Source organism: Loxodonta africana, chromosome 26, assembly GCF_030014295.1.
Source record: "Loxodonta africana isolate mLoxAfr1 chromosome 26, mLoxAfr1.hap2, whole genome shotgun sequence".
NCBI classification, from domain to species: Eukaryota; Metazoa; Chordata; class Mammalia; order Proboscidea; family Elephantidae; genus Loxodonta; species Loxodonta africana.
The window spans coordinates 28,505,083-28,524,892 of NC_087367.1; positions in this window are offsets into that span (position 1 = coordinate 28,505,083).

Below are 19,810 nucleotides of genomic sequence, written 5' to 3' on the forward strand. Positions count from 1 at the left end.
AATTCTATCATTTGATCTCCGGCGTTGTTTCTATTGCCAAAACCATATTTCCCAACTACTGATCCTTCTTTGTTTCCAACTTTCACGTTCCAATCACCAATAATTATGAATGCATCCTAAATTTCATGTTTGATCAATACTGAGTGGTTTAAAATCAGGAAAGGTGTATTTCAGGGTTTTATCCTTTCACCATACTTAATCAAACTGTACTCTGAGCAAATAATCAGAGAAGCTGGACTTTATGACAAAGTTCCTTTGCATATCATTAGTTTCTTGGTAGAAAGCAGATGACACATTCAAGTGGAGATATTGTGGGAAGTTTTATGAAGAGATGATTTACAAAGATTTGCGTAGGATGAAGAGGAGCCAACAGTAGCTGGTGAAGCACCCTGGGACTCACATTACCATCCCCAGATCTAAAGGGGAAAGAGAGGGAGTAATAGCCACAGAGTTCCAGCTATAGCTGTAGGTGAGGACTGCTCAATTAGAACTGCCTGCAGGAAGGAAGCCCTAAGGATGGTAGTCCTGCTGGGAAGGAGCTGAGGGAACAAATGTATTTGTCCTTCGGTCTCCTGTTGGTGCCTCTCATTGGCCAAACACAAATGGAAACAAGAAGATAAGAGATTCAGGGTGAATTAGTCCATAGATGTCAGCATCCCAAAATACAGAGCAGGGTGACAAAGTGTTATGGATTGAATTGGGCCCCGTAAAATATTTTGATATCCTAACCGTAGTAGCTGTGAGTATGACCTTGTTTAGAAATAGGCTCTATGAAGATGTTATCAGTTAACATGAGGTCATATCATGGCGGGGTGGGGGGTATGTATTCCCGTCTAAGTGCTATCTTTATGAAAAAGGAGAAGAGACAGAAAGAGAAGACTGCCATGTGAGGACAAAGTTATACTGAAGCTGCAAGCCAAGGAACACCTGGGGCTACCAGAGCCTGGAAAGCTAAGAAAGGATCTTTCCTTAGAGCCTTCAAGAAAACATGCCTCACCAACACCCTGAATTTGGACTTCTAGAATCCAGAACAGTGAGACAGTGAATTTCTGTTCTTATAAGCTATCCAGTGTGTGGTACTTTTTTATGGCAGCTAAGAAACTTTTTTTTTTTTTAAGAAACTAAGACATGAAGGGAGGAAATGAAACTGGAAAGACAAACCTGGATATCCAGCACCCTATTAAAGAACCATATATAATGTTGCTAAGAACATTTTGAAAAAAACCTATAATAGAAGCAGACTTATCCTAACCCAGATACCAAAATGTTCACTAAAGCTCTTGATAAAACAGGAAGAAGCAAGTAAATCAACAAAGTTGTACAGAGTGTGACCCTAATACTCCCCAACATGTTTTCTCCTTTTCAAAATGGGTGACTGAGAGCTTGACATAACTAATGCCATGATGAACCTGTAAGTTTTTCTCCTTCTTCTGCCTGCCTTCTCCTTTCCACATACCTTTGTTAATGACTTTGTTTTGATCTGATGCAAATAACTTTGTTCTTTGTTTTGATCGGATGCTAATAACTTCGTTTTGTTTAGTCTGACCACCTGTGACTTACACCCCCTCCCCCAGCAGGGAGATTAGAACCCAGGTGTCTGACATGTATATCTTTAGCCTGATAAGATGTCTGGCATGTGTCTCTTTAGTTGATAAAGAGTCTCTTGTCATTACCTTGTAATGAATAACTCCTCCGGCCATGCCATCTGCAGGCTACAAAGACACTTCTAACCCTTGAAAAAATCATATACAAGCTCTAATGTAAAATTGCCTTTTGAGATTCTATAGAGACAGCCTGCGTTGTTGTCAGATTCCTATTGGTGGACACCTCCTAAAAAACTTTCTCACTCTTTCTGTCTTGGAATATGTTTCATTGGCTCAAGTGCTCAAGGGCATGGACCCTAATCGGGCAACAAGAGGACAAAAAATATGTCTGAGTACATAAGAGACTTCAACAAATCTTAGAGATTCTATTTTACTATGTAGAGGGAAAAATGGCTTATTTAACTTCTATTGTTTTGAAAGAAAATAAAGTTTGATATTCAACTTATAAAAAATAAATTGCAGATGAATTTAAAAGTGGAAAATAAAATTATTTAAAAAAATTAAAAGCAGAAAATAAAATTATAAGATATTTGAAGAAGCTATAGAAGAATATGTATATATATTTAATAGTTTTTGAGTTTAATTGCATATCCTAAATATGACAGAGCATGGCATAAGGGAAATATCTAACAGATTTTAGTAAGACAAAGTTTGAATTGTAAGAGACAGCATAAGCAAAACAAACACACATGACAATAAGAAAATATCTGCCATAAAATAACACACAAGAAGTCAATCCCTACATATTAAATAAAGTTATCCTCTAAAAATGAGAAGTCATGCCACCAAATAGAGAAATTGGAAAATTGCATGTATAGGCAATTCCTGAAGGGGAAATTTAAATGATAAGTATATGATGAAATGTTAAACCTGACTAATAGAAAAATTTATGTCTTGAAAACACAGATCATCATCAGAATGGATAAATTTTAAAATATTGGTAACATTCAGTTACCATCAGAATCAGGTAGTGTTTGTTCTGTAGTGTTATACATAGGGTTGTTATGAGTTGTGACCAACCTGACGGCACCTAACATCAAGTTACCAGTAACGTCCAACATCATCTGCACACCAGATGATGAAGGTGTGCAAAAACAAGTACTTTCCTACTGTTGGTAGGAATGAAACTGCTACACATTTTCAGAAATTACTTTGAAAATATCTATTAAAATTAAAATGTAAATATAATTTGTCCCAGCAATCTATTTAGGAATCTATCCTATAGGAATAAAATCATCATACTATGAAGAATAGATTCTCCTCTCCTTCCTTCCCCTCCCTTCCTGCCTCCCCTCTCCTTTCCTTCCTTCCTCCCGTTTCCTTCATTCCAACAAAATTTTGAAAAGAAACAACTAAATGCCCTTCAAAAATGGAATATTATACAGCAGAACCTGCTAGCGCTCTCAATTATCCATACTCTTCTCTACATTTCCCAAGCTTTTTTGCAATTAGGTTGGGGTCACATGACTACTTCTGGCTAAAGAGTGTAAGCACAAATGAAGTGTGGAGGCAGTCTGAGCAGTGCGTCTCCTCCTACCCTTCTCTTCCTCTGCAGGCAGTGTTGGAGGCCATGTGTCCCAGATGGCATCGTTGCAATATAGCAGATGGCTGTCCCATTCACATCAGAGTTACATGAAGGAGAAATTAGCATTTATTTTGTTACGACCTGAGGTTATTTATCTGTTATGAGAGCAAAACCTAGCCTATCTTGACAGTCACATATTCAATAAATGATAGCATGTACCTGCTATGAACACGATGCAGCCATTAAATAACCAAGGTAGATTGTATTAACCAGCATTCTCCAGACAGAGCAAATAGGATACATGTATGTGTGTGTGTATGTGTGTACGTATATATACATATATATAATCATATTCTATATTATTTTCCTATTTTTGTGTATTGGTACATAGGTGATTATTAAATCCAAAGGGTAAGGATAACAGCCTGGAAACTCAGCAGGCATTGATACTGCAGTCTTGAGGCAGAATTTATTCTTCTTCAGGAAACCTCAGTCTTTGCTCTTAAGCCCTTCAGCTGATTGGTTGAGGCCCACTTACACTTTCAAAGATAAGCTCCTGATTGTAAATTCTAACCACATTCACAAAGTATCTAGCAAAAAACTACACCAAAAAAACAAAAACAAACAAAAAAAAACACTCATGTCTGTCAAGTTGATTCTGACTCATAGCAATCCTGTGGGACACAATGGAACTGACTCGTAAGGTTCCCAAAACTGTAAATCTTTATGGAAGCAGATTGTCCCATCTTTCTCCCATGGAGTCGCTGGTGGTTTCGAACAACTGACCTTTTGGTTTTAGCCACTGCATCACCAGGGTTCCTACTGGGTACTATAGCTTAGCCCGACAGACACAAAAAAATTAATGATCCACATAGATCTAAGTGGGCCGACTTAAATCATCATATTGCTAAAGTAAAAGAGAAAATTGCCAGCAAATTGCAGAGAATGTGAGGCAGATCCTTTGGATTGCCTTGTTCAACATCTAACTTTCTTTTAGCATGCCTTCGTGTACTTCTGAGACTGGAAAGGAAGAAACTGTGTTTCCCAGGACTGCTTGCAGCTAGGTTGTGGCAAGGTTCTCTCAGGCTGACACAATGAGATGAGGACATACGCAAGGTGAGACACAGCTGTAGGTGGTGATCTAGGTTGCCGGCTGGTGGTGGCAACTCTGGTCTAGGTTCAAGTGTCAAGTCCCAGTGCCCTGGCTGCCCAGTAGTGTAATGTCTCACCACTACATTTTCTGCTAGAATAGCCTGTAGTACAGACGTGCCTTTCTCCTGACTGCTTTTATTTTGGACTGCGATTAATACAAATCTGCCTCCGTGGCTTTGCCAGAAATTCTGTATGCTGCTTAATGCTCTCTAATAAATCCCTTTCTGCTTAAACCAGCAATATTTGATACTGTTTTCAGTTACTAAGAACCCTAGTCAATAATGTATGATCTACTGCTGTAAAAATAAATAGTTTCTCCTTTTCTTTTATAGATACGTAAAATTTTAGATATCCCTAAGTAAACTGATTTAAAAAATAAGAAGATACAGACCAAATTGTTATATGGGTAGCATGGGCATGGCAGAGGGAGGAAATTTCTCTCTGTATCAGAATCTAAGCTGATCAGGAAAAATTCACACCACTCAAGGCTGGAGCTGCCCTTACCTACAGAACGTATTATGATTTTTGGTATATTTTTATTTTTTGTTTAATTATTTTGAGTTGAGCTTCCTAACACTTGAAAAAATAAATTTTATACATTTATCATTATACTTTTTTTTTAATCCATATTCAAAACCCTTTAAGGTTATGTCAAATGCAACCAGTCTAGATACTACTACACGTTTATTTAAGTTGCTGCTGATAAAATATAGGCATACAAGGCTCCCTTTGAGGCAAGTGTCCCAAGCTTAATTAAAGCATGATGTGCCTGTGCCGAAATGAAAAGACGATCCTCATAAGTAACTCATTGTATTTCCTTTATTTCACATTTGTTGTATTTGTTTCCCTATATCAGATTTGTTACCAATTATTTGGTTATGTAATCATATATACTTACAGGGTCACTATGAGTTGGAAGGGACTCAACCACACCTAACAACAACAACACATATTTTTAAAGGAGCCTGGGTGGCCCAAGCAGTTTGCTCTCAGCTACTAACCTAAAGGTTGGCGGTTCGAATACACCCAGGGGCTCTGGGAAAGAAAGTCCTGTCGAATTGCTTCCATTAAGATTACAGTCAAGAAAACCCAGTGGAGCAGTTCTACTCTGTAAGACACAGGGTTGCCATGAGTCAGGGAGAAGCAACTCCATGGCAACAGGTTTGGTTTTGATTTTGATATACTTTTAAAGCCTTGAAAAACTATCATATCCCCTGAAGCTAAAGAAATAGCTGCTGAATGGGGTCTTCTTCTCCCTGTTCCCCTAATGTAAGCCCATAAAAAAGTACACTTAATGCTTGATTTGCTCAGCACCCCATCCACTCTCCTCACTGAGGTGCCCTCCTTCTCCTGCCCCCCTCCAGGCCTGGAACAGGAGCTGCTGGGTCTCACAGATTCCAGGCCCACCCTCCTCTCATGATTCACACTGGTCCTGTGGAGGGAGTTTTGAAGTAGGAACTAGAGAAAGTAGACCAGTTCTTCTCTGCTGATGAGGCTCTGAATTTTCTTACCAAGTCCATCATCCATCTGAGAAAATGAAGTTGTTTTGCAGACGAAAGTGGAAACAAGGGATGGTGATTGAGAATGCTGGTAAGATTTCTGGTTATCTGAGCCTTTTTGCTTAACACACAATGGAAATACGAGATTTGGTCACTTGTAACACAAAGAGACGTGAGTAATGGAATCTCCACAGTTTTGCTCTGGATTCAAATTTTGGAGAAAACAGTTGTGTACCCTGAAGGATTTAGTAAAGTACTGCCCAGCAGCCCTGAATTGTCCGTGGTGGTGGTGATTAAAGTTTAAGGTGCTATCTGGAAGCAAATTATCCATAGGTTAGCAAGAGAAGGTTCTTTACTCAAAGACAAGCAAACACTGAGTCCATGCCACTCATCAGCTCCTAGATAAATGCTCTCCTCCCTTAGCTCCCTTCTAGGATTCCTCAACCCCCTGGTCTTCATTGCTACTCTCCTTCACTGCTGCCTGTACCAGCCATGCCACCTCCCCATCTCCACTCTTACCTGGTTTGGGGGAGCAGAAGACCTCTGAAAGTATTAAGAAGCAGTGTGACCATTAGCAAGCTGCCCCACTTCATCCAGGCCTGAGTTTCCTAATTTATAAAATGGAAGTGGTTGCCAAGATAACTTCTAATAGTCTTTTTAGCCTGAAAAATATGATTCTATGCATGATTATGAGGAGTGGACGATGATTTAGAATGGAAAAAAATAAATAAAGTACTTTAAAAATGAAAGTATTTGTTAAAAACTGGAGTCATTTGTCTTAAAATAAAGCAGGAAGGGGATTAGTGGAGCCAGGGCAACTTGAGGTTGTGGAAAGAGAACTCAAGGCTAGAAGCAGCAAGAAGATAAATGTGGCTGCTGTGATATGAATGGGTCAGGGCTGTAGAGATGAAAGATGACAGAAGGCTTCTTTACTCCCTCATGGTTCTGGCAGGTGAAATAGATTTGTTATGCAAAAGAAAAAAAAAAAAAAAAAGAAAGAAACCTAGAAATTACACATAAATAAAATATCTTCTTTACAGAGAAAGTCCCAATTACCCGACATTTAGAATCAGACTCTTTCAACATGCACTAACCAATTATACAAACTCTCATTATCCAAGTAAATGTAAATTTTGTGACAGTATTTGAACAATTTCGAAAATAACAGAAAAATACCAACTTTTTTGTGACAGTATTTGAACAGTTTAGAAAATAATAGAGAAAAAATTATAACCATACTCATCCATAAATAACTGTTGTGACATAAACCTCAGGTAGACCGTGGAGAAATTTCTAGAAAGAAGAAGTTTTATAAGAGAAAACAGGAGACGTATGAAGCAACCAGAAAGAGCAATAGGAGAGGCTTGCTTGGAATACAGTGAAAATATTATAAATTGAAAGGTAATTTGATGTTTTCTTTTTTTTTTAACCTCACAATTTTCTGAGGATAAAAGTCATACATTTATCATTCCACTGACATATTTTCTACCTGACTAAATGCCTAAAATTTACATACTTAGAAGTTTTTCTTCTTTACTGGTTACAAAAAAACCAGAATGTGTGGTATGTTTTCTGAGACTGGGACTGCAGATTAAGCAGTCTGGATAGGTGAAGGAAATGCTGGAGGACCCAGGACAATTGAGGCACCTTGAGTTGCCTTAAAATATTAAAGATACAATGTGTGGCAAACACTGTTGGTTGCCTATACAACAGCCATTTATCCTTCCTTCCCTACTAAGAGGGTCCCTACTAATAGAGTGATTTTGTTCAGGATTAGGGTGGGATGCAATGTATCCAGGGGACCTTGGGTGGTACAAATGGCTAACAAGCTTGGCTGCTTAACCAAAAGTTTGGAGGTATGAGTTCACCCAGAGGTAGTCTGGAAGAAAGACCTGGCTATCTACTTCCAAATTATCAGCCATTGAAAACCTTATGGAACACAATTCTCTGATACACATGGGCTTGCCATGAGCCAAGTTGTTCCTCCACTCAGTGGTTGTGATCTTTCAGAAGCAGATCTCCAGGCCTGTCTTCTGATGTACTTCTGGGTGGACTCAAGCCATCAGCCTTTCAGATAGTAACCATTTGTGCCATCCAGGAACTCAGCAACTGGTTTTATTTTGGCAATGTACCCAGGAAAGATGGGCTTCTCCTCACTCCATGGGATGAATCAATATCAGACTAAATGAAACATGATAGTCCTATTCCCCTTTGCCAATGATTGATTAAAGGGGCCCATGCAACCCAATTCTGACCCATGAATTAGAGGGGGTTGTCTGCTGGGGATTCTGGAAAAATTTCTTCTCCTTGTTAGAAAAGAGAGATACTTCTTCTCCTTGTTAGAAAACAGAGATACTTCTTCTCCTTGATAGAAAAGAGAGATACTTCTTCTCCTTGTTAGAAAACAGAGATACTTCTTCTCCTTGATAGAAAAGAGAGATACTTCTTCTCCTTGTTAGAAAAGAGAGACATGTAGGAAGAGACACCCTCTCCATTTCTTTTCTGCTTTTGGATGGTTGTCATATAAAGAAATGATGGTTGGCAATATGGCCACAATTTTATTATAATTCTAAGGGAAAGACAAGCAAATCTCAGAGAATGTGAAGCAGAGCCCTGACATTGGAGAACTCATGATTTAACTAACCCTAATTTTTTTTTATCAAGGAGCCCTGGTGGTATAGTGTTTAAGACCTCAGCTGCTGACCCCACCCGCTGCTCCTTGGAAACCCTATGGGACAGTTCTACTCTGTCCTATAGGGTCGCTATGAGTCAAAATCAATCAATCAATGATAACAATGTTTTGTTTTTTTTTTTTTTGGTTTGGTGACATCAAACTCTAGTCTTGTTATTTTAAATAGTTTATCATACTTATTTAAGATATTTTGTTATTTGCAGGCAAAACCATGCCATCTGATTAAAAATTAATATAATGTTGTTTAAAATCAAACTCTCCTGAAACTAAAGCTCAGATTCATCAATTAATATCTGTATGACCTTTTAACTGAATTAGCCTTCTAAGCTTCAGTTTCCTCATCTCTAAAATGGGGATAATAATGGACCCGAACACACCGGATTGTTGAGGGGATTAAGTAGCATACTGTATTCACAGCAGTTGACAAAGTATGGGCAACATGGTGAACATACAGTGGCAGCTAGCTTTTTTTTTTATATATAATTTTTATTGTGCTTTAAGTGAAAGATTACAAATCAAGTGAGTCTCTCACACAAAACCCCGTATACACCTTGCTCACACTCCCAATTACTCTCTCCCTCCACTCTCTCTTTTTGTGTCCATTTCGCCAGCTTCTAACCCCCTCCACCCTCTCATCTCCCCTCCACGCAGAAGATGCCAACATAGACTCAAGTGTCCACCTGATCCAAGAAGCTCATTCATCACCAGCATCCCTCTCCAACCCATTGTCTAGGCCAATCCATGTCTGAAGAGTTGGCTTCGGGAGTGGTTCCTGTCCTGGGGCAACAGAAGGTCTGGGGGCCATGACCACCGGGTTCCTTCTAGTCTCAGTCAGACCATTAAGTCTGGTCTTATGAGAATTTGAGGTCTGCATCCCACTGCTCACTTGCTCCGTCAGGGCTTCTCTGTTGTGTTCCCTGTCAGGGCAGTCATCGGTTGTAGCTGGGCACCCTCTAGTTCTTCTGGTCTCAGGATGATATAGTCCCTGGTTCCTGTGGCCCTTTCTGTCTTTTGGGCTCATAATTGCCTTCTGTCCTTTGTGTTCTTCATTCTCCTCTGATCCAGGTGGGTTGAGACTCATTGATGCATCTTAGATGGCTGCTTGCTGGCATTTAAGACCCCAGATGCCACTCACCGAAGTGGGATGCAGAATGTTTTCTTAATAGATTTTATTATGCCAATTGACTTAGATGTCCCCAGAAACCGTGGTCCCCAGACTCCTGCTCCTGCTACACTGGGTTTCAAAGCATTCAGTTTATACAGGAAACTTCTTTGCTTGGGTTTAGTCCAACTGTGCTGACCTCCCCTGTATTGTGTGCTGTTTTCCCCTTCACATAAAGTAGTTCTTATCTACTATCTAATTAGTGAATGCCCTTCTCCCACCCTCCCTCCCTCCCCGCTCTCGTAACCACAAAAGAATGTGTTTTTCTCAGTTTAAACTATTTCTCAAGTTCTTATAATAGTTGTCTTATACAATATTTGTCCTTTTGCAACTGACTAATTTCACTCAGCATAATGCCTTCCAGGTTCCTCTATGTTATGAAATGTTTCACAGATTCCTCACTGTTCTTTATCGATGCATAGTATTCCATTGTGTGAATATACCATAATTTATTTATCCATTCATCCATCGATGGGCACCTTGGTTGCATCCATGTTTTTGCTATTGTAACCAGTACTGCAATAAACCTGGGTGTGCATACATCTGTTCGTGTAAAGGCTCTTATTTCTCTAGGATATATTCCAAGGAGTAGGATTGCTGGATCCAATGGTAATTCTATTTCTAGCTTTTTAAGGAAGCGCCAAATCAATTTCCAAAGTGGTTGTACCATTTGACATTCCCACCAGCAGTGTATGTGTTCCAATCTCTCCACAGCCTGTCCAACATTTATTATTTTGTGTTTTTTGGATTAATGCCAGCCTTGTTGGAGTGAGATGAAATCTCATTGTAGTTTGGATCTGCATTTCTCTAATGGCTAATGATCGGAAACATTTCCTCACATATCTCTTAGCTATCTGAATGTCTTCTTTAGTGAAGTGTCTATTCGTACCTTTTGCCCATTTTTTAATTGAGTTGTTTGTCTTTTTGCAGTTGAGTTTTTACAGTATCATGTAGATTTTAGAGATCAGGCACTGATCAGAAATGTCATAGCTAAAAACTTTTTCCCAATCTGTAGGTAGTCTTTTTACTCTTTTGATGAAGTCTTCGGATGAGCATAGGTGTTTGATTTTTAGGAGCTCCCAGTTATCTAGTTTTTCTTCTAGATTCTTTGTGTTTTGTATACTGTTTATGCCATGTATTAGGGCTCTTACCTTGTCCCTATTTTTTCTTCCATGATCTTTGTCGTTTTAGATTTTATATTTAGGTCTTTGATCCATTTTGAGTTAGTTTTTGTGCATGGAGTGAGGTATGGGTCTTGTTTCATTTTTTTGCAGGTGGATATCCAGTTATGCTAGCACCATTTGTTAAAAAGACTGACTTCCCCATTTAAGTGTTTTGGGGCCTTTGTCAAATATCAACTGCTCGTATGTGGATGGATTTATGTCTGGATTCTCAATTCTGTTCCATTGGTCTATGCATCTGTTGTTGTACCAGTACCAGGCTGTTTTGACTACTGTGGCAGCATAATAGGTTCTAAAATAGGTAAAGTAAGGCCTCCCACTTTGTTATTCTTTTTCAGTAATGCCTTATTTATCTGGGGCCTCTTTCCCTTCCATATGAAGTTGGTGATTTGTTTCTCCATCTCATTAAAGAATGTTGTTGGGATTTGGATCAGAATTGCATTAAATGTATAGATTGCTTTTGGCAGAATAGTTATTTTTATAATGTTAAGTCTTCCTATCCATGAGCAAGGTATATTCTTTCACTTACGTAAGTCTCTTTTGGTGTCTTGCAGAAGTGTACTGTAGTTTTCTTTGTATAAGTCTTTCACATCTCTGGTAAGATTTATTCTTAAGTGTTTTATCTTCTTGGGGGCTACTGTAAATGGTACTGATTTGGTGATTTCCTCTTCCATGTTCTTTTTGTTGATGTAGAGGAATCCAACTGATTTTTGTATGTTTATCTTGTATCCCGATACTCTGCTGAACTCTTCTATTAGTTTCAGTAGTTTTCTGGAGGGTTCCTTAGGGTTTTCTGTGTATAAAATCATGTCACCTACAAATAGAGATACTTTTACTTCTTCCTTGCCAATCTGGATGCCCTTTATTTCTTTATCTAGCCTAATTGTTCTGGCTAGGACTTTCAGCACAATGGTGAATAAGAGTGGTAATCAAGGGCATCCTTGTCTGGTACCTGAACTCAATGGGAATGTTTTCAGACTCTCTCCATTTAGGGTGATGTTGGCTGTTGGCTTTGTATAAATCCCCTTTATTATGTTGAGGAATTTTCCTTCTATTCCTATTTTGCTGAGAGTTTTTATCATGAAGGAGTGTTGAACTTTGTCAAATGCCTTTTCTGCATCAATTGATAAAATCATGTATTCTTCTCTTTTGTTTTATTTATGTGGTGGATTACATTAATTGTTTTCTAATGTTGAACCATCCCTGCATACCTGGTATGAACCCTGCTTGGTCATGGTGAATTATTTTTTTGATATTTTGTTGAATTCTATTGGCCAGAACTTTGTTGAGGATTTTTGCATCTACATTCATGAGGGATACAGGTCTATAATTTTCTTTTCTTGTGGTGTCTTTACCTGGTTTTGGTATTAGGGATATGGTGGCTTCGTAGAATGAGTTTGGTAGTATTCCGTCTTTTTCTATGCTCTGAAGTACCTTTAGTAGTAGTGGTGTTAACTCTGAAAGTTTGGTAGAACTCTGAAGTGAAGCCGACAGGACCAGGGCTTTTTTTTGTTGGGAGTTTTTTGATTACCTTTTCAATCTCTTTTTTTTTTGTTGTTATGGGTCTATTTAGTTGTTCTACCTCTGTTTGTGTTAGTTTAGGTAGGTAGTGTGTTTCTAGGAATTCATCCATTTCTTCTAGGTTTTCAAATTTGAGTATTATTTTTCATAGTAATCTGATATGGTTCTTTTAATTTCAATTGGGTCTGTTGTAATAACTCCCATCTCATTTCTTATTCGGGTTATTTGCTTCCTCTCCTGTTTTTCTTTTGTTAGTTTGGCCAGTGGTTTATCAATTTTGTTGAGTTTTTAAAAAAAACAGCTTTTGGTCTTGTTAAGTCTTTCAATTGTTTTTGTGTTTTCTATTTCATTTAGTTCAGCTCTAATTTTTATTATTTGTTTTCTTCTGGTGCCTGTGGGTTTCTTTTGTTGCTCTCTTTCTATTTGTTCAACTTGTAGGGATAATTCTTTGATTTTGGCCCTTTCTTCTTTTTGGATGTGTGCATTTATTGATATAAATTGGCCCCTGAGCACCGCTTTTGCTGTATCCCAAAGGTTCTGATAGGAAGTGTTTTCATTCTCATTGGATTCTCTGAATATCTTTATTCTATCCTTAATATCTTCTATAATCCAGTCTTTTTTAAGCAGGGTATTGTTCAGTTTCCAAGTGTTTGATTTTTTTCCCCTGCTTTTCCTACTACTGATTTCCACTCTTATGTCCTTATGGTCAGAGAAGATGCTTTGTAATATTTGAATGTTTTGGATTCTGCTAAGGCTTGCTTTATGACCTAATATGTGGTCTATTCTAGAGAATGTTCCATGTGCACTAGAAAAGAAAGTATACTTGGTTGCTATTGGGTGGAGTGTTCTGTATATGTCTACGAGGTCAAGTTGGTTGATTGTAGCATTTAGATTTTTCGTGTCTTTATTGAGCTTTTTTCTGGATGTCCTGTCCTTCACTGAAAGTGGTGTTTTGAAGTCTCCTACTATTATTGTGGAGCTGTGTATCTCACTTTTCAATGCTGATAGAGTTTGTTTTATGTATCTTGTAGCCCTGTCATTGGGTGCAGAAATATTTAATATGGTTATATCTTCTTGGTGTATTGTCCCTTTAATCATTATATAGTGTCCTTCTTTTTCCTTTCTGATGGATTTAACTTTAAAGTCTACTTTGTCAGAAATTAATATTGCCACTCCTGCTCTTTTTTGATTGTTGTTTGATATATTTTTTTCCATCCTTTGAGTTTTGGTTTGTTTGTGTCTAAGTCTAAGATGTGTCTCTTGTAGGCAGCATAAAGACAGATCTTGTTCTTTAATCCATTCTGCTACTCCCTGTCTCTTTATTGGTACATTTAGTCCGTTTACATTCAGGGTAATTATGGATAATTATGATTTTAGTGCTATCATTTTGATGTCTTTTTTTGTTTATTGACAGTTTCTTTTTCCCACTTAATTTTATGTGCTGAGTAGACTTTCTTTATATATTGTCCTTTCCTCAAAGTTGTTGTTGTGGATTTTGTTTCTGCTGAGTCTGTATTTTTCCCTTGTATTTTATTTTGATAAGTAGGTTAGTTTGTCTCCTTTGTGGTTACCTCATTATTTACCCCTATTTTTCTAAATTTAAACCTAACTTTTACTTCTTTGTCTCACAGTATCTTCCTCTCCATACGGAAGGTATATGATTAAATTCCTTAGTCCTTCTTTATTATTTTAATGTTGTCTTCTTTTATGTAATAACATCACTGTTACCCTGCTTTGGGCTTTTTTTTTTTATAATCTCGATTTGTTTTTTTGATTTCCCTGTCTGGGTTGACTTCTGGTTGCTCTGTGCAGTGTTCTAGACTTGGGTTGATGCCTGATATTATTGATTTTCTAACCAAGAACTCCCTTTAGTATTTCTTGTAGTTTTGGTTTGGCTTTTACGAATTCCCTCAACTTGTTTTTATCTGGAAATGTCTTAATTTCACCTTCATATTTAAGAGATAGTTGTGATGGATATATGATTCTTGGCAGGTAATTTTTTTGCTTCAATTTTTTAAATACGTCATCCCATTGCCTTCTTGTCTGCATGGTTTCTGCCGAGTAGTCCGAGCTTTTTCTTATTGGCTCTCCTTTGTAGGTGACTTTTCATTTATCCCTCGCTGCCCTTATAATTTTCTCTTTATCTTTGGTTTTGACAAGCTTGATTATAATATGTTTTGGTGACTTTCTTTGAAAATCTACCTTATGTGGAGTTCGATGAGTATCTTGGAGAGATATCTTCTCATCTTTCACTCTATCAGGGAAGTTTTCTGCCAACAAGTCTTCAACAATTATCTCTGTATTTCCTGTTATCCCTCCCTGCTCTGGTACTCCAATCACTTTTAGATTATTTCTCTTGATAGAGTCCCACATGTGTCTTAAGGTTTATATTTTTTAATTCTTTTATCTGATTTTTCTGCAAATATATTAGTGCCAAGTGATTCATCTTTGAGTTCAGAAATTCTAGCTTCTGTTTGCTCAATTCTTCACCCCTGACTTTTTATTGAGTTATCTAATTCTGTAATTTTATTGTTAATCTTCTGAATTTCTGATTACTGTCTGTCTATGGATTTCTCCAGCTAATTAAACTTTTCATTATGTTCCTGAATAATCTTTCTAATTTCTTCAGTTGCTTTATCTGTGTGTTCCTTGGCTTGTTCTGTGTATTGCTTCATTTCTTTCCTGATGTCTTGAAGGGTTCTATATATTAAACTTTTGTATTCTGCATAATTCCAGGAATGCACTTTCATCTAGAAGATCCCTGGATTCTTTGTTTTGAGAGCCTGTGGAGGTGATTATGATCTGTTTCTTTATGTGACTTGATATTGACTGTTGTCTCCAAGCCATCTATAAGTTATTGTATTAGTTTGTGCTTGCTTACTGTGCCATAGCTGCTGGCTTTGTTTTGTTTTGGTATACCCCTATGTTTGCTTGAGTGAGCTAGCTTGATTATTTTCACCTTTGGAGCTCTGGTGTCCTGTCCCCAGCTGGCTAGAGCTGTTATCAGGTATATCAGTCTAAGAGGCCATTTAGTTTTCTTGTATGAATTCAGCTCATGTTTCCAGGTAGCTGATACCAAGTGTGTGGTACAGACTCTGTTCTACAGTCTCAGAGGGGGCAAGGCTGATTGGCGTATACACCGGTATCTGATTGCAGCAGGGGTCATGCTCTGAACAAGGCAGGGGGCTGAGAACTGACCCCCAATTGTTTCTGAAGAAAATGTGTCTCTGTTCTCCAGAGCTTGCTGGTGGGTGGGTTCTGCAGAGGCACCACGGGCACCCAAAGTTTTTGGTTGTAAGGACTGGGAGGTACCTGTTTTCTTTGGACCCCTGTTGCAGGTTGCTGGGTGACCTAAGTGGAGCTACCAGTCCTTAGGTCCCTGATGTGGGTAGGTGAGGACCTTGTTTAGTATGCAAAATGGTATCAAATGTCAATCACCCACCTCTACACCACACAGCTGAAATGGTTGGAGTTTGCCAACAAGGGCTTATTCTCCCATAATAGACCCACACAGGTCCATGCAGAAGGGAAAGGTGCTCAAGGTCCACAGACGGTTTATGCCTGGACAGGAGCTGCTTCTGTCCTGAGCTCCCCCAGTTAATGGAGCTAGCAAATTATCTTTTCCCCCCAGCTGCAAATTTTTTCCTTCCCCAAGGCTGGGAGGATGGCTCTAGGTGCTCACCAGGGTCTATCTCAGGCCCAGGGATTCAGGCTCTGAAGCCGGCTTGGGGGTGGGGGGGCACGGTAAAATATATGCAAATACTTAGCTTTTGCTGGGAGCGCTATTCTCCTCAGGTTCCAGAAGTATGAGTGGGCTGTGTGGCTGGCTGCTTCTCCCTGAGGAAACTGTGGCCAAACGCTAGGACCAGCCTGCAGTCGCCGCTCCAGGAATGGTGCCTGAGGGCTCCCCACAAGTCAGGTCCGGTAACTCCTCTCCACTTCTGAATGGCCTCTTCCTCCCCTGCCCCTCTGTTTGTTGTCTAAGCTTGCCTTTGATGCTCAGGGCTCCCAGCTTGTCACAAATATACTCGTTTCTCTTGTTTTTTTGGGTCTTTGTTGTAAAGAGGGCTCGACAGAAGCATCTGTCTATTCCGCCATCTTGGCTCACAGCTAGCTATTTTTAATTAAAGTTTACTTCTGTTACTTTTAAGACGTTTGCAACTGTAATGTATGCAACTCAAGAACAGCTGTATCAAAGCAAGTAAGAAACAATTAAACACTCTCTTCTGGCTTGTTTGCCTCTGATCAGCACTATTCCACTCACAGAAATGTCCCTTTTGTTCCTCCCTTAATTGCAGCAGGAGAGAGAAGAACAAAAGCGGGCTGGGAGCCTGCTGTTCCTTGGAGAAGAGGAACAGTGTAAAGGCAGTCTAAAGTAACTGTGGGGGGTTGTGTGTGTTGGGGGAGTTAATAAAATGGGGATTGTGGGTGTTTATGGAGTTGAGCGTGATATGAGGACATCTGGGGGTTATCTGGAGATAAAGCCTTTGAGAGAGTCAGAAGACTAAAAAGAATGAGTTAGAAGAGTATTTGAGGGATTGACTGAAAACTAAGGGGATCAAAGTAAGACCTCGCAGTTGGGAGAAGGAAGGGAGGCCATTTCCATGTTATTTAACTACCCAAATTGTTTAGTTTTGGAAGCTGTGTATGTCTTCCCTGCTTTCACTTTTGAATTCAGACCAGGGTAAACAGCTAGAAGTGGAATGATACAAGGAGGATTTTGAAAAACAGACCTTTCTTTCATCTCTAGGCTCCTGAAAGCTTTTTTCTCATAAAGTCTTGAAATAATGTTGACCTCCAACAGTCTCTTGGTTTGAAAAGCTTACACTGCTAAACCTGCTGCAAGGAACCTAGGGGTATGAGAAAGTGTAAGTGGGAACTCTTCAGGCTACAGCATTTACCTCAAGTGGGATTTAGTCAGTGACTCTAAGAGTCGTGTGGTTGCAGGGAACCATCTCAGCACCTGTCTCCACGTGCACAGGCCCTCTGCTCTAGAGGTTGTATAGGAGCTATTAGTTTGGCTGATCAATCTCTGACAGTCTGATATGGAGCCTTGTGACTTCATGAACTCCGTTACAAAATCTAGCTTCAGACATACAAGTCTCCTTCAGAATCCACAAGAATTACCTGGTGTGTTTATAACAATGCAGATTTGAGGGCAGTTAAGTTCAGAACATTTGTGTGGGGCTTAGGAATGTGCACTTTTTAAGGATTGTCCTCAATGATTCTCATGCAGGTGGTCCACGAACCACATTTTTAAAAATGTGCTCTAAGTACCACGACTGCCTTCGGAATTTCTTTCTCTTTCTCTCTTCTTTCCTTCCAAGATATACAGCAATATCAGATACTACTTTTGAATAGCTACTTAGAACTTCTCTTTAAAAATAAACTTAACCAGGCAATGTTCTGAAATTAGAATTTTGCCTTAAAAGGCTGGACTACCATTAGAAGGAAAACACTTCTCCTGGGAAAAGCCAACTTCGCTGAAAGGCTCAAAACTCACTTACTCTGCCTCTTTAACCTATGGTGCTTATTCAAGAAAATTACCCTCTTTTTTTAACATTAAAAAATACATTTAAAAAATTGACGTAAATATATTTACCTAAAAAAAAAAATGTGTATAAGACAGTGAAAACTGTGAGCTGGAACTCGATGGAATAGCCTTGCTTTTCCAGGTCTTCAAAGTTTCTGCCTTTGACAGGATGCAATCTTACCACTTTTCTCTCATTGTAGTGGAAAATATTTGTTTCCTTTTCTGACAGGTTTCCACCTTACACAAGTTTCAGCTTTCACAGGTTTGCTATCTATCTATCAATAAATATGTACATAGATAGATAGATGATAGATACAAAACATTTGCCATTTCAACACTTTTGCATGTGCAATTCCATGACATTAATTACATTCATCATATTGTACAAGCACCGCCATTATTTTGTTTCCAAAATTGCCCATCACCCTTAACAGAATTTCAATGTCCCTTAAGCAATGACTTTCCCTAATAACCATGTGGGATCTTTGAGCCAAGGGGGTCGAATTTAGACATACTGATTTATTCATGATATCTTATAATGATTTATTTAGGGATAGATAAAATCGTACTGACACAGTCAAGAAACAGATCTGTGTTTTCCCCCTCCATCAGGGTCTGATCATAGCATTGAGGCTGGAAGCAGTTTGTGGGAAGACTTGTGACTGATTGACACTTGATGTATGTTGCTAAAGGAGGCCTGGTGGCATGATGGTGAAGCACTCAGCTGCTAGCCGAAAGGCAGTAGTTCAAACCCACTAGGCGCTCCACAGGAGAAAGATGGGGCAGTTTGCTTCCATAAAAATTTACAGCCTTGGATACACTTTGGCACAGTTCTTCTCCGTACTTTAAGGTCACTGAGTTGTAACTGATTTGATGGCAATGATTTGGCTTTTGGTATATGGTGCTAAAAGTGCTAGGAAGGAAGGTAGGAGAGAAGAAGAGGCTTCCACTCTATAGCACCAGGACCATACACACTTGTAGGAAGCTTTCGTCTACAGATTTTATCATACAAGTCATGAAATGGGTTAAATCGGTATCAGAAGAAATTTTTAACCTTTTTTCTGACATAGATTCATTTTATTGAAGTTACAGATTATCTATCCAAGAAGAATGCAAGTAAGCACACACATGCAAAATTTCCTTGCAATATCAAGGGTTCATGGAACTCCTGAAACTCATCTGTAGACCTTAGGCAAAGAATGTCAACTCTAGAATAAATACTGAGGAGCTGGAGATGTGAACCAGAGGTAGGGAAGTCCAATTCAAAGAGATTGGCTGAGCAGAGCATTGACTTCACTACAACCTCTTTCTCAAGCTAGACTACTTGGCTGGAGTCCTGGCTCTACCACCCGTACCTGTAGAACATGACACAATCTACTCCACTCCCTGTGTCAAAGTTTGTTCATCTCTATCTGGGGATGATGATACAGATATGGTTACTGTGAGAAATAAGTGAGTAGATATGTGTAAAAACCTTATCTGGCACATAAATATTTGCTGGCACTATTATTGTACTCCCTATCATAATGAATGGTGCCAGTCTTATTAGAAAGCTTAGAGTTTTCATTTAAATTCTTCCTGCTCCACAACCCCTGTATTTTTTCAAATAGAATAAAAGCTCCATGAGGATTGATTTTACCATTTTACCCCCTGTGCTTTGTTAAGTATCTACTTAACAAAAATATGCTGAAAGAATACATTTTTTGGAATGAATTTTAGTAAGCTTCTTCAAATGGCCCTCAATCTTCCCATTCTTTTAAACGTTAATTGCTACTGCTTTAATTCAGAACCTCCTTATTACCTACCAGGACTGTCATACAGCTGCTGTCTAGCAGAGCATTTCTGGCACCTGCCTATATATTAGAATCCCTTGGGGGATTTTAAATACAGGTTCCTGGGCCCTATGAGATGTGTAGAACCAGCATCTCTGGAGTGATATTT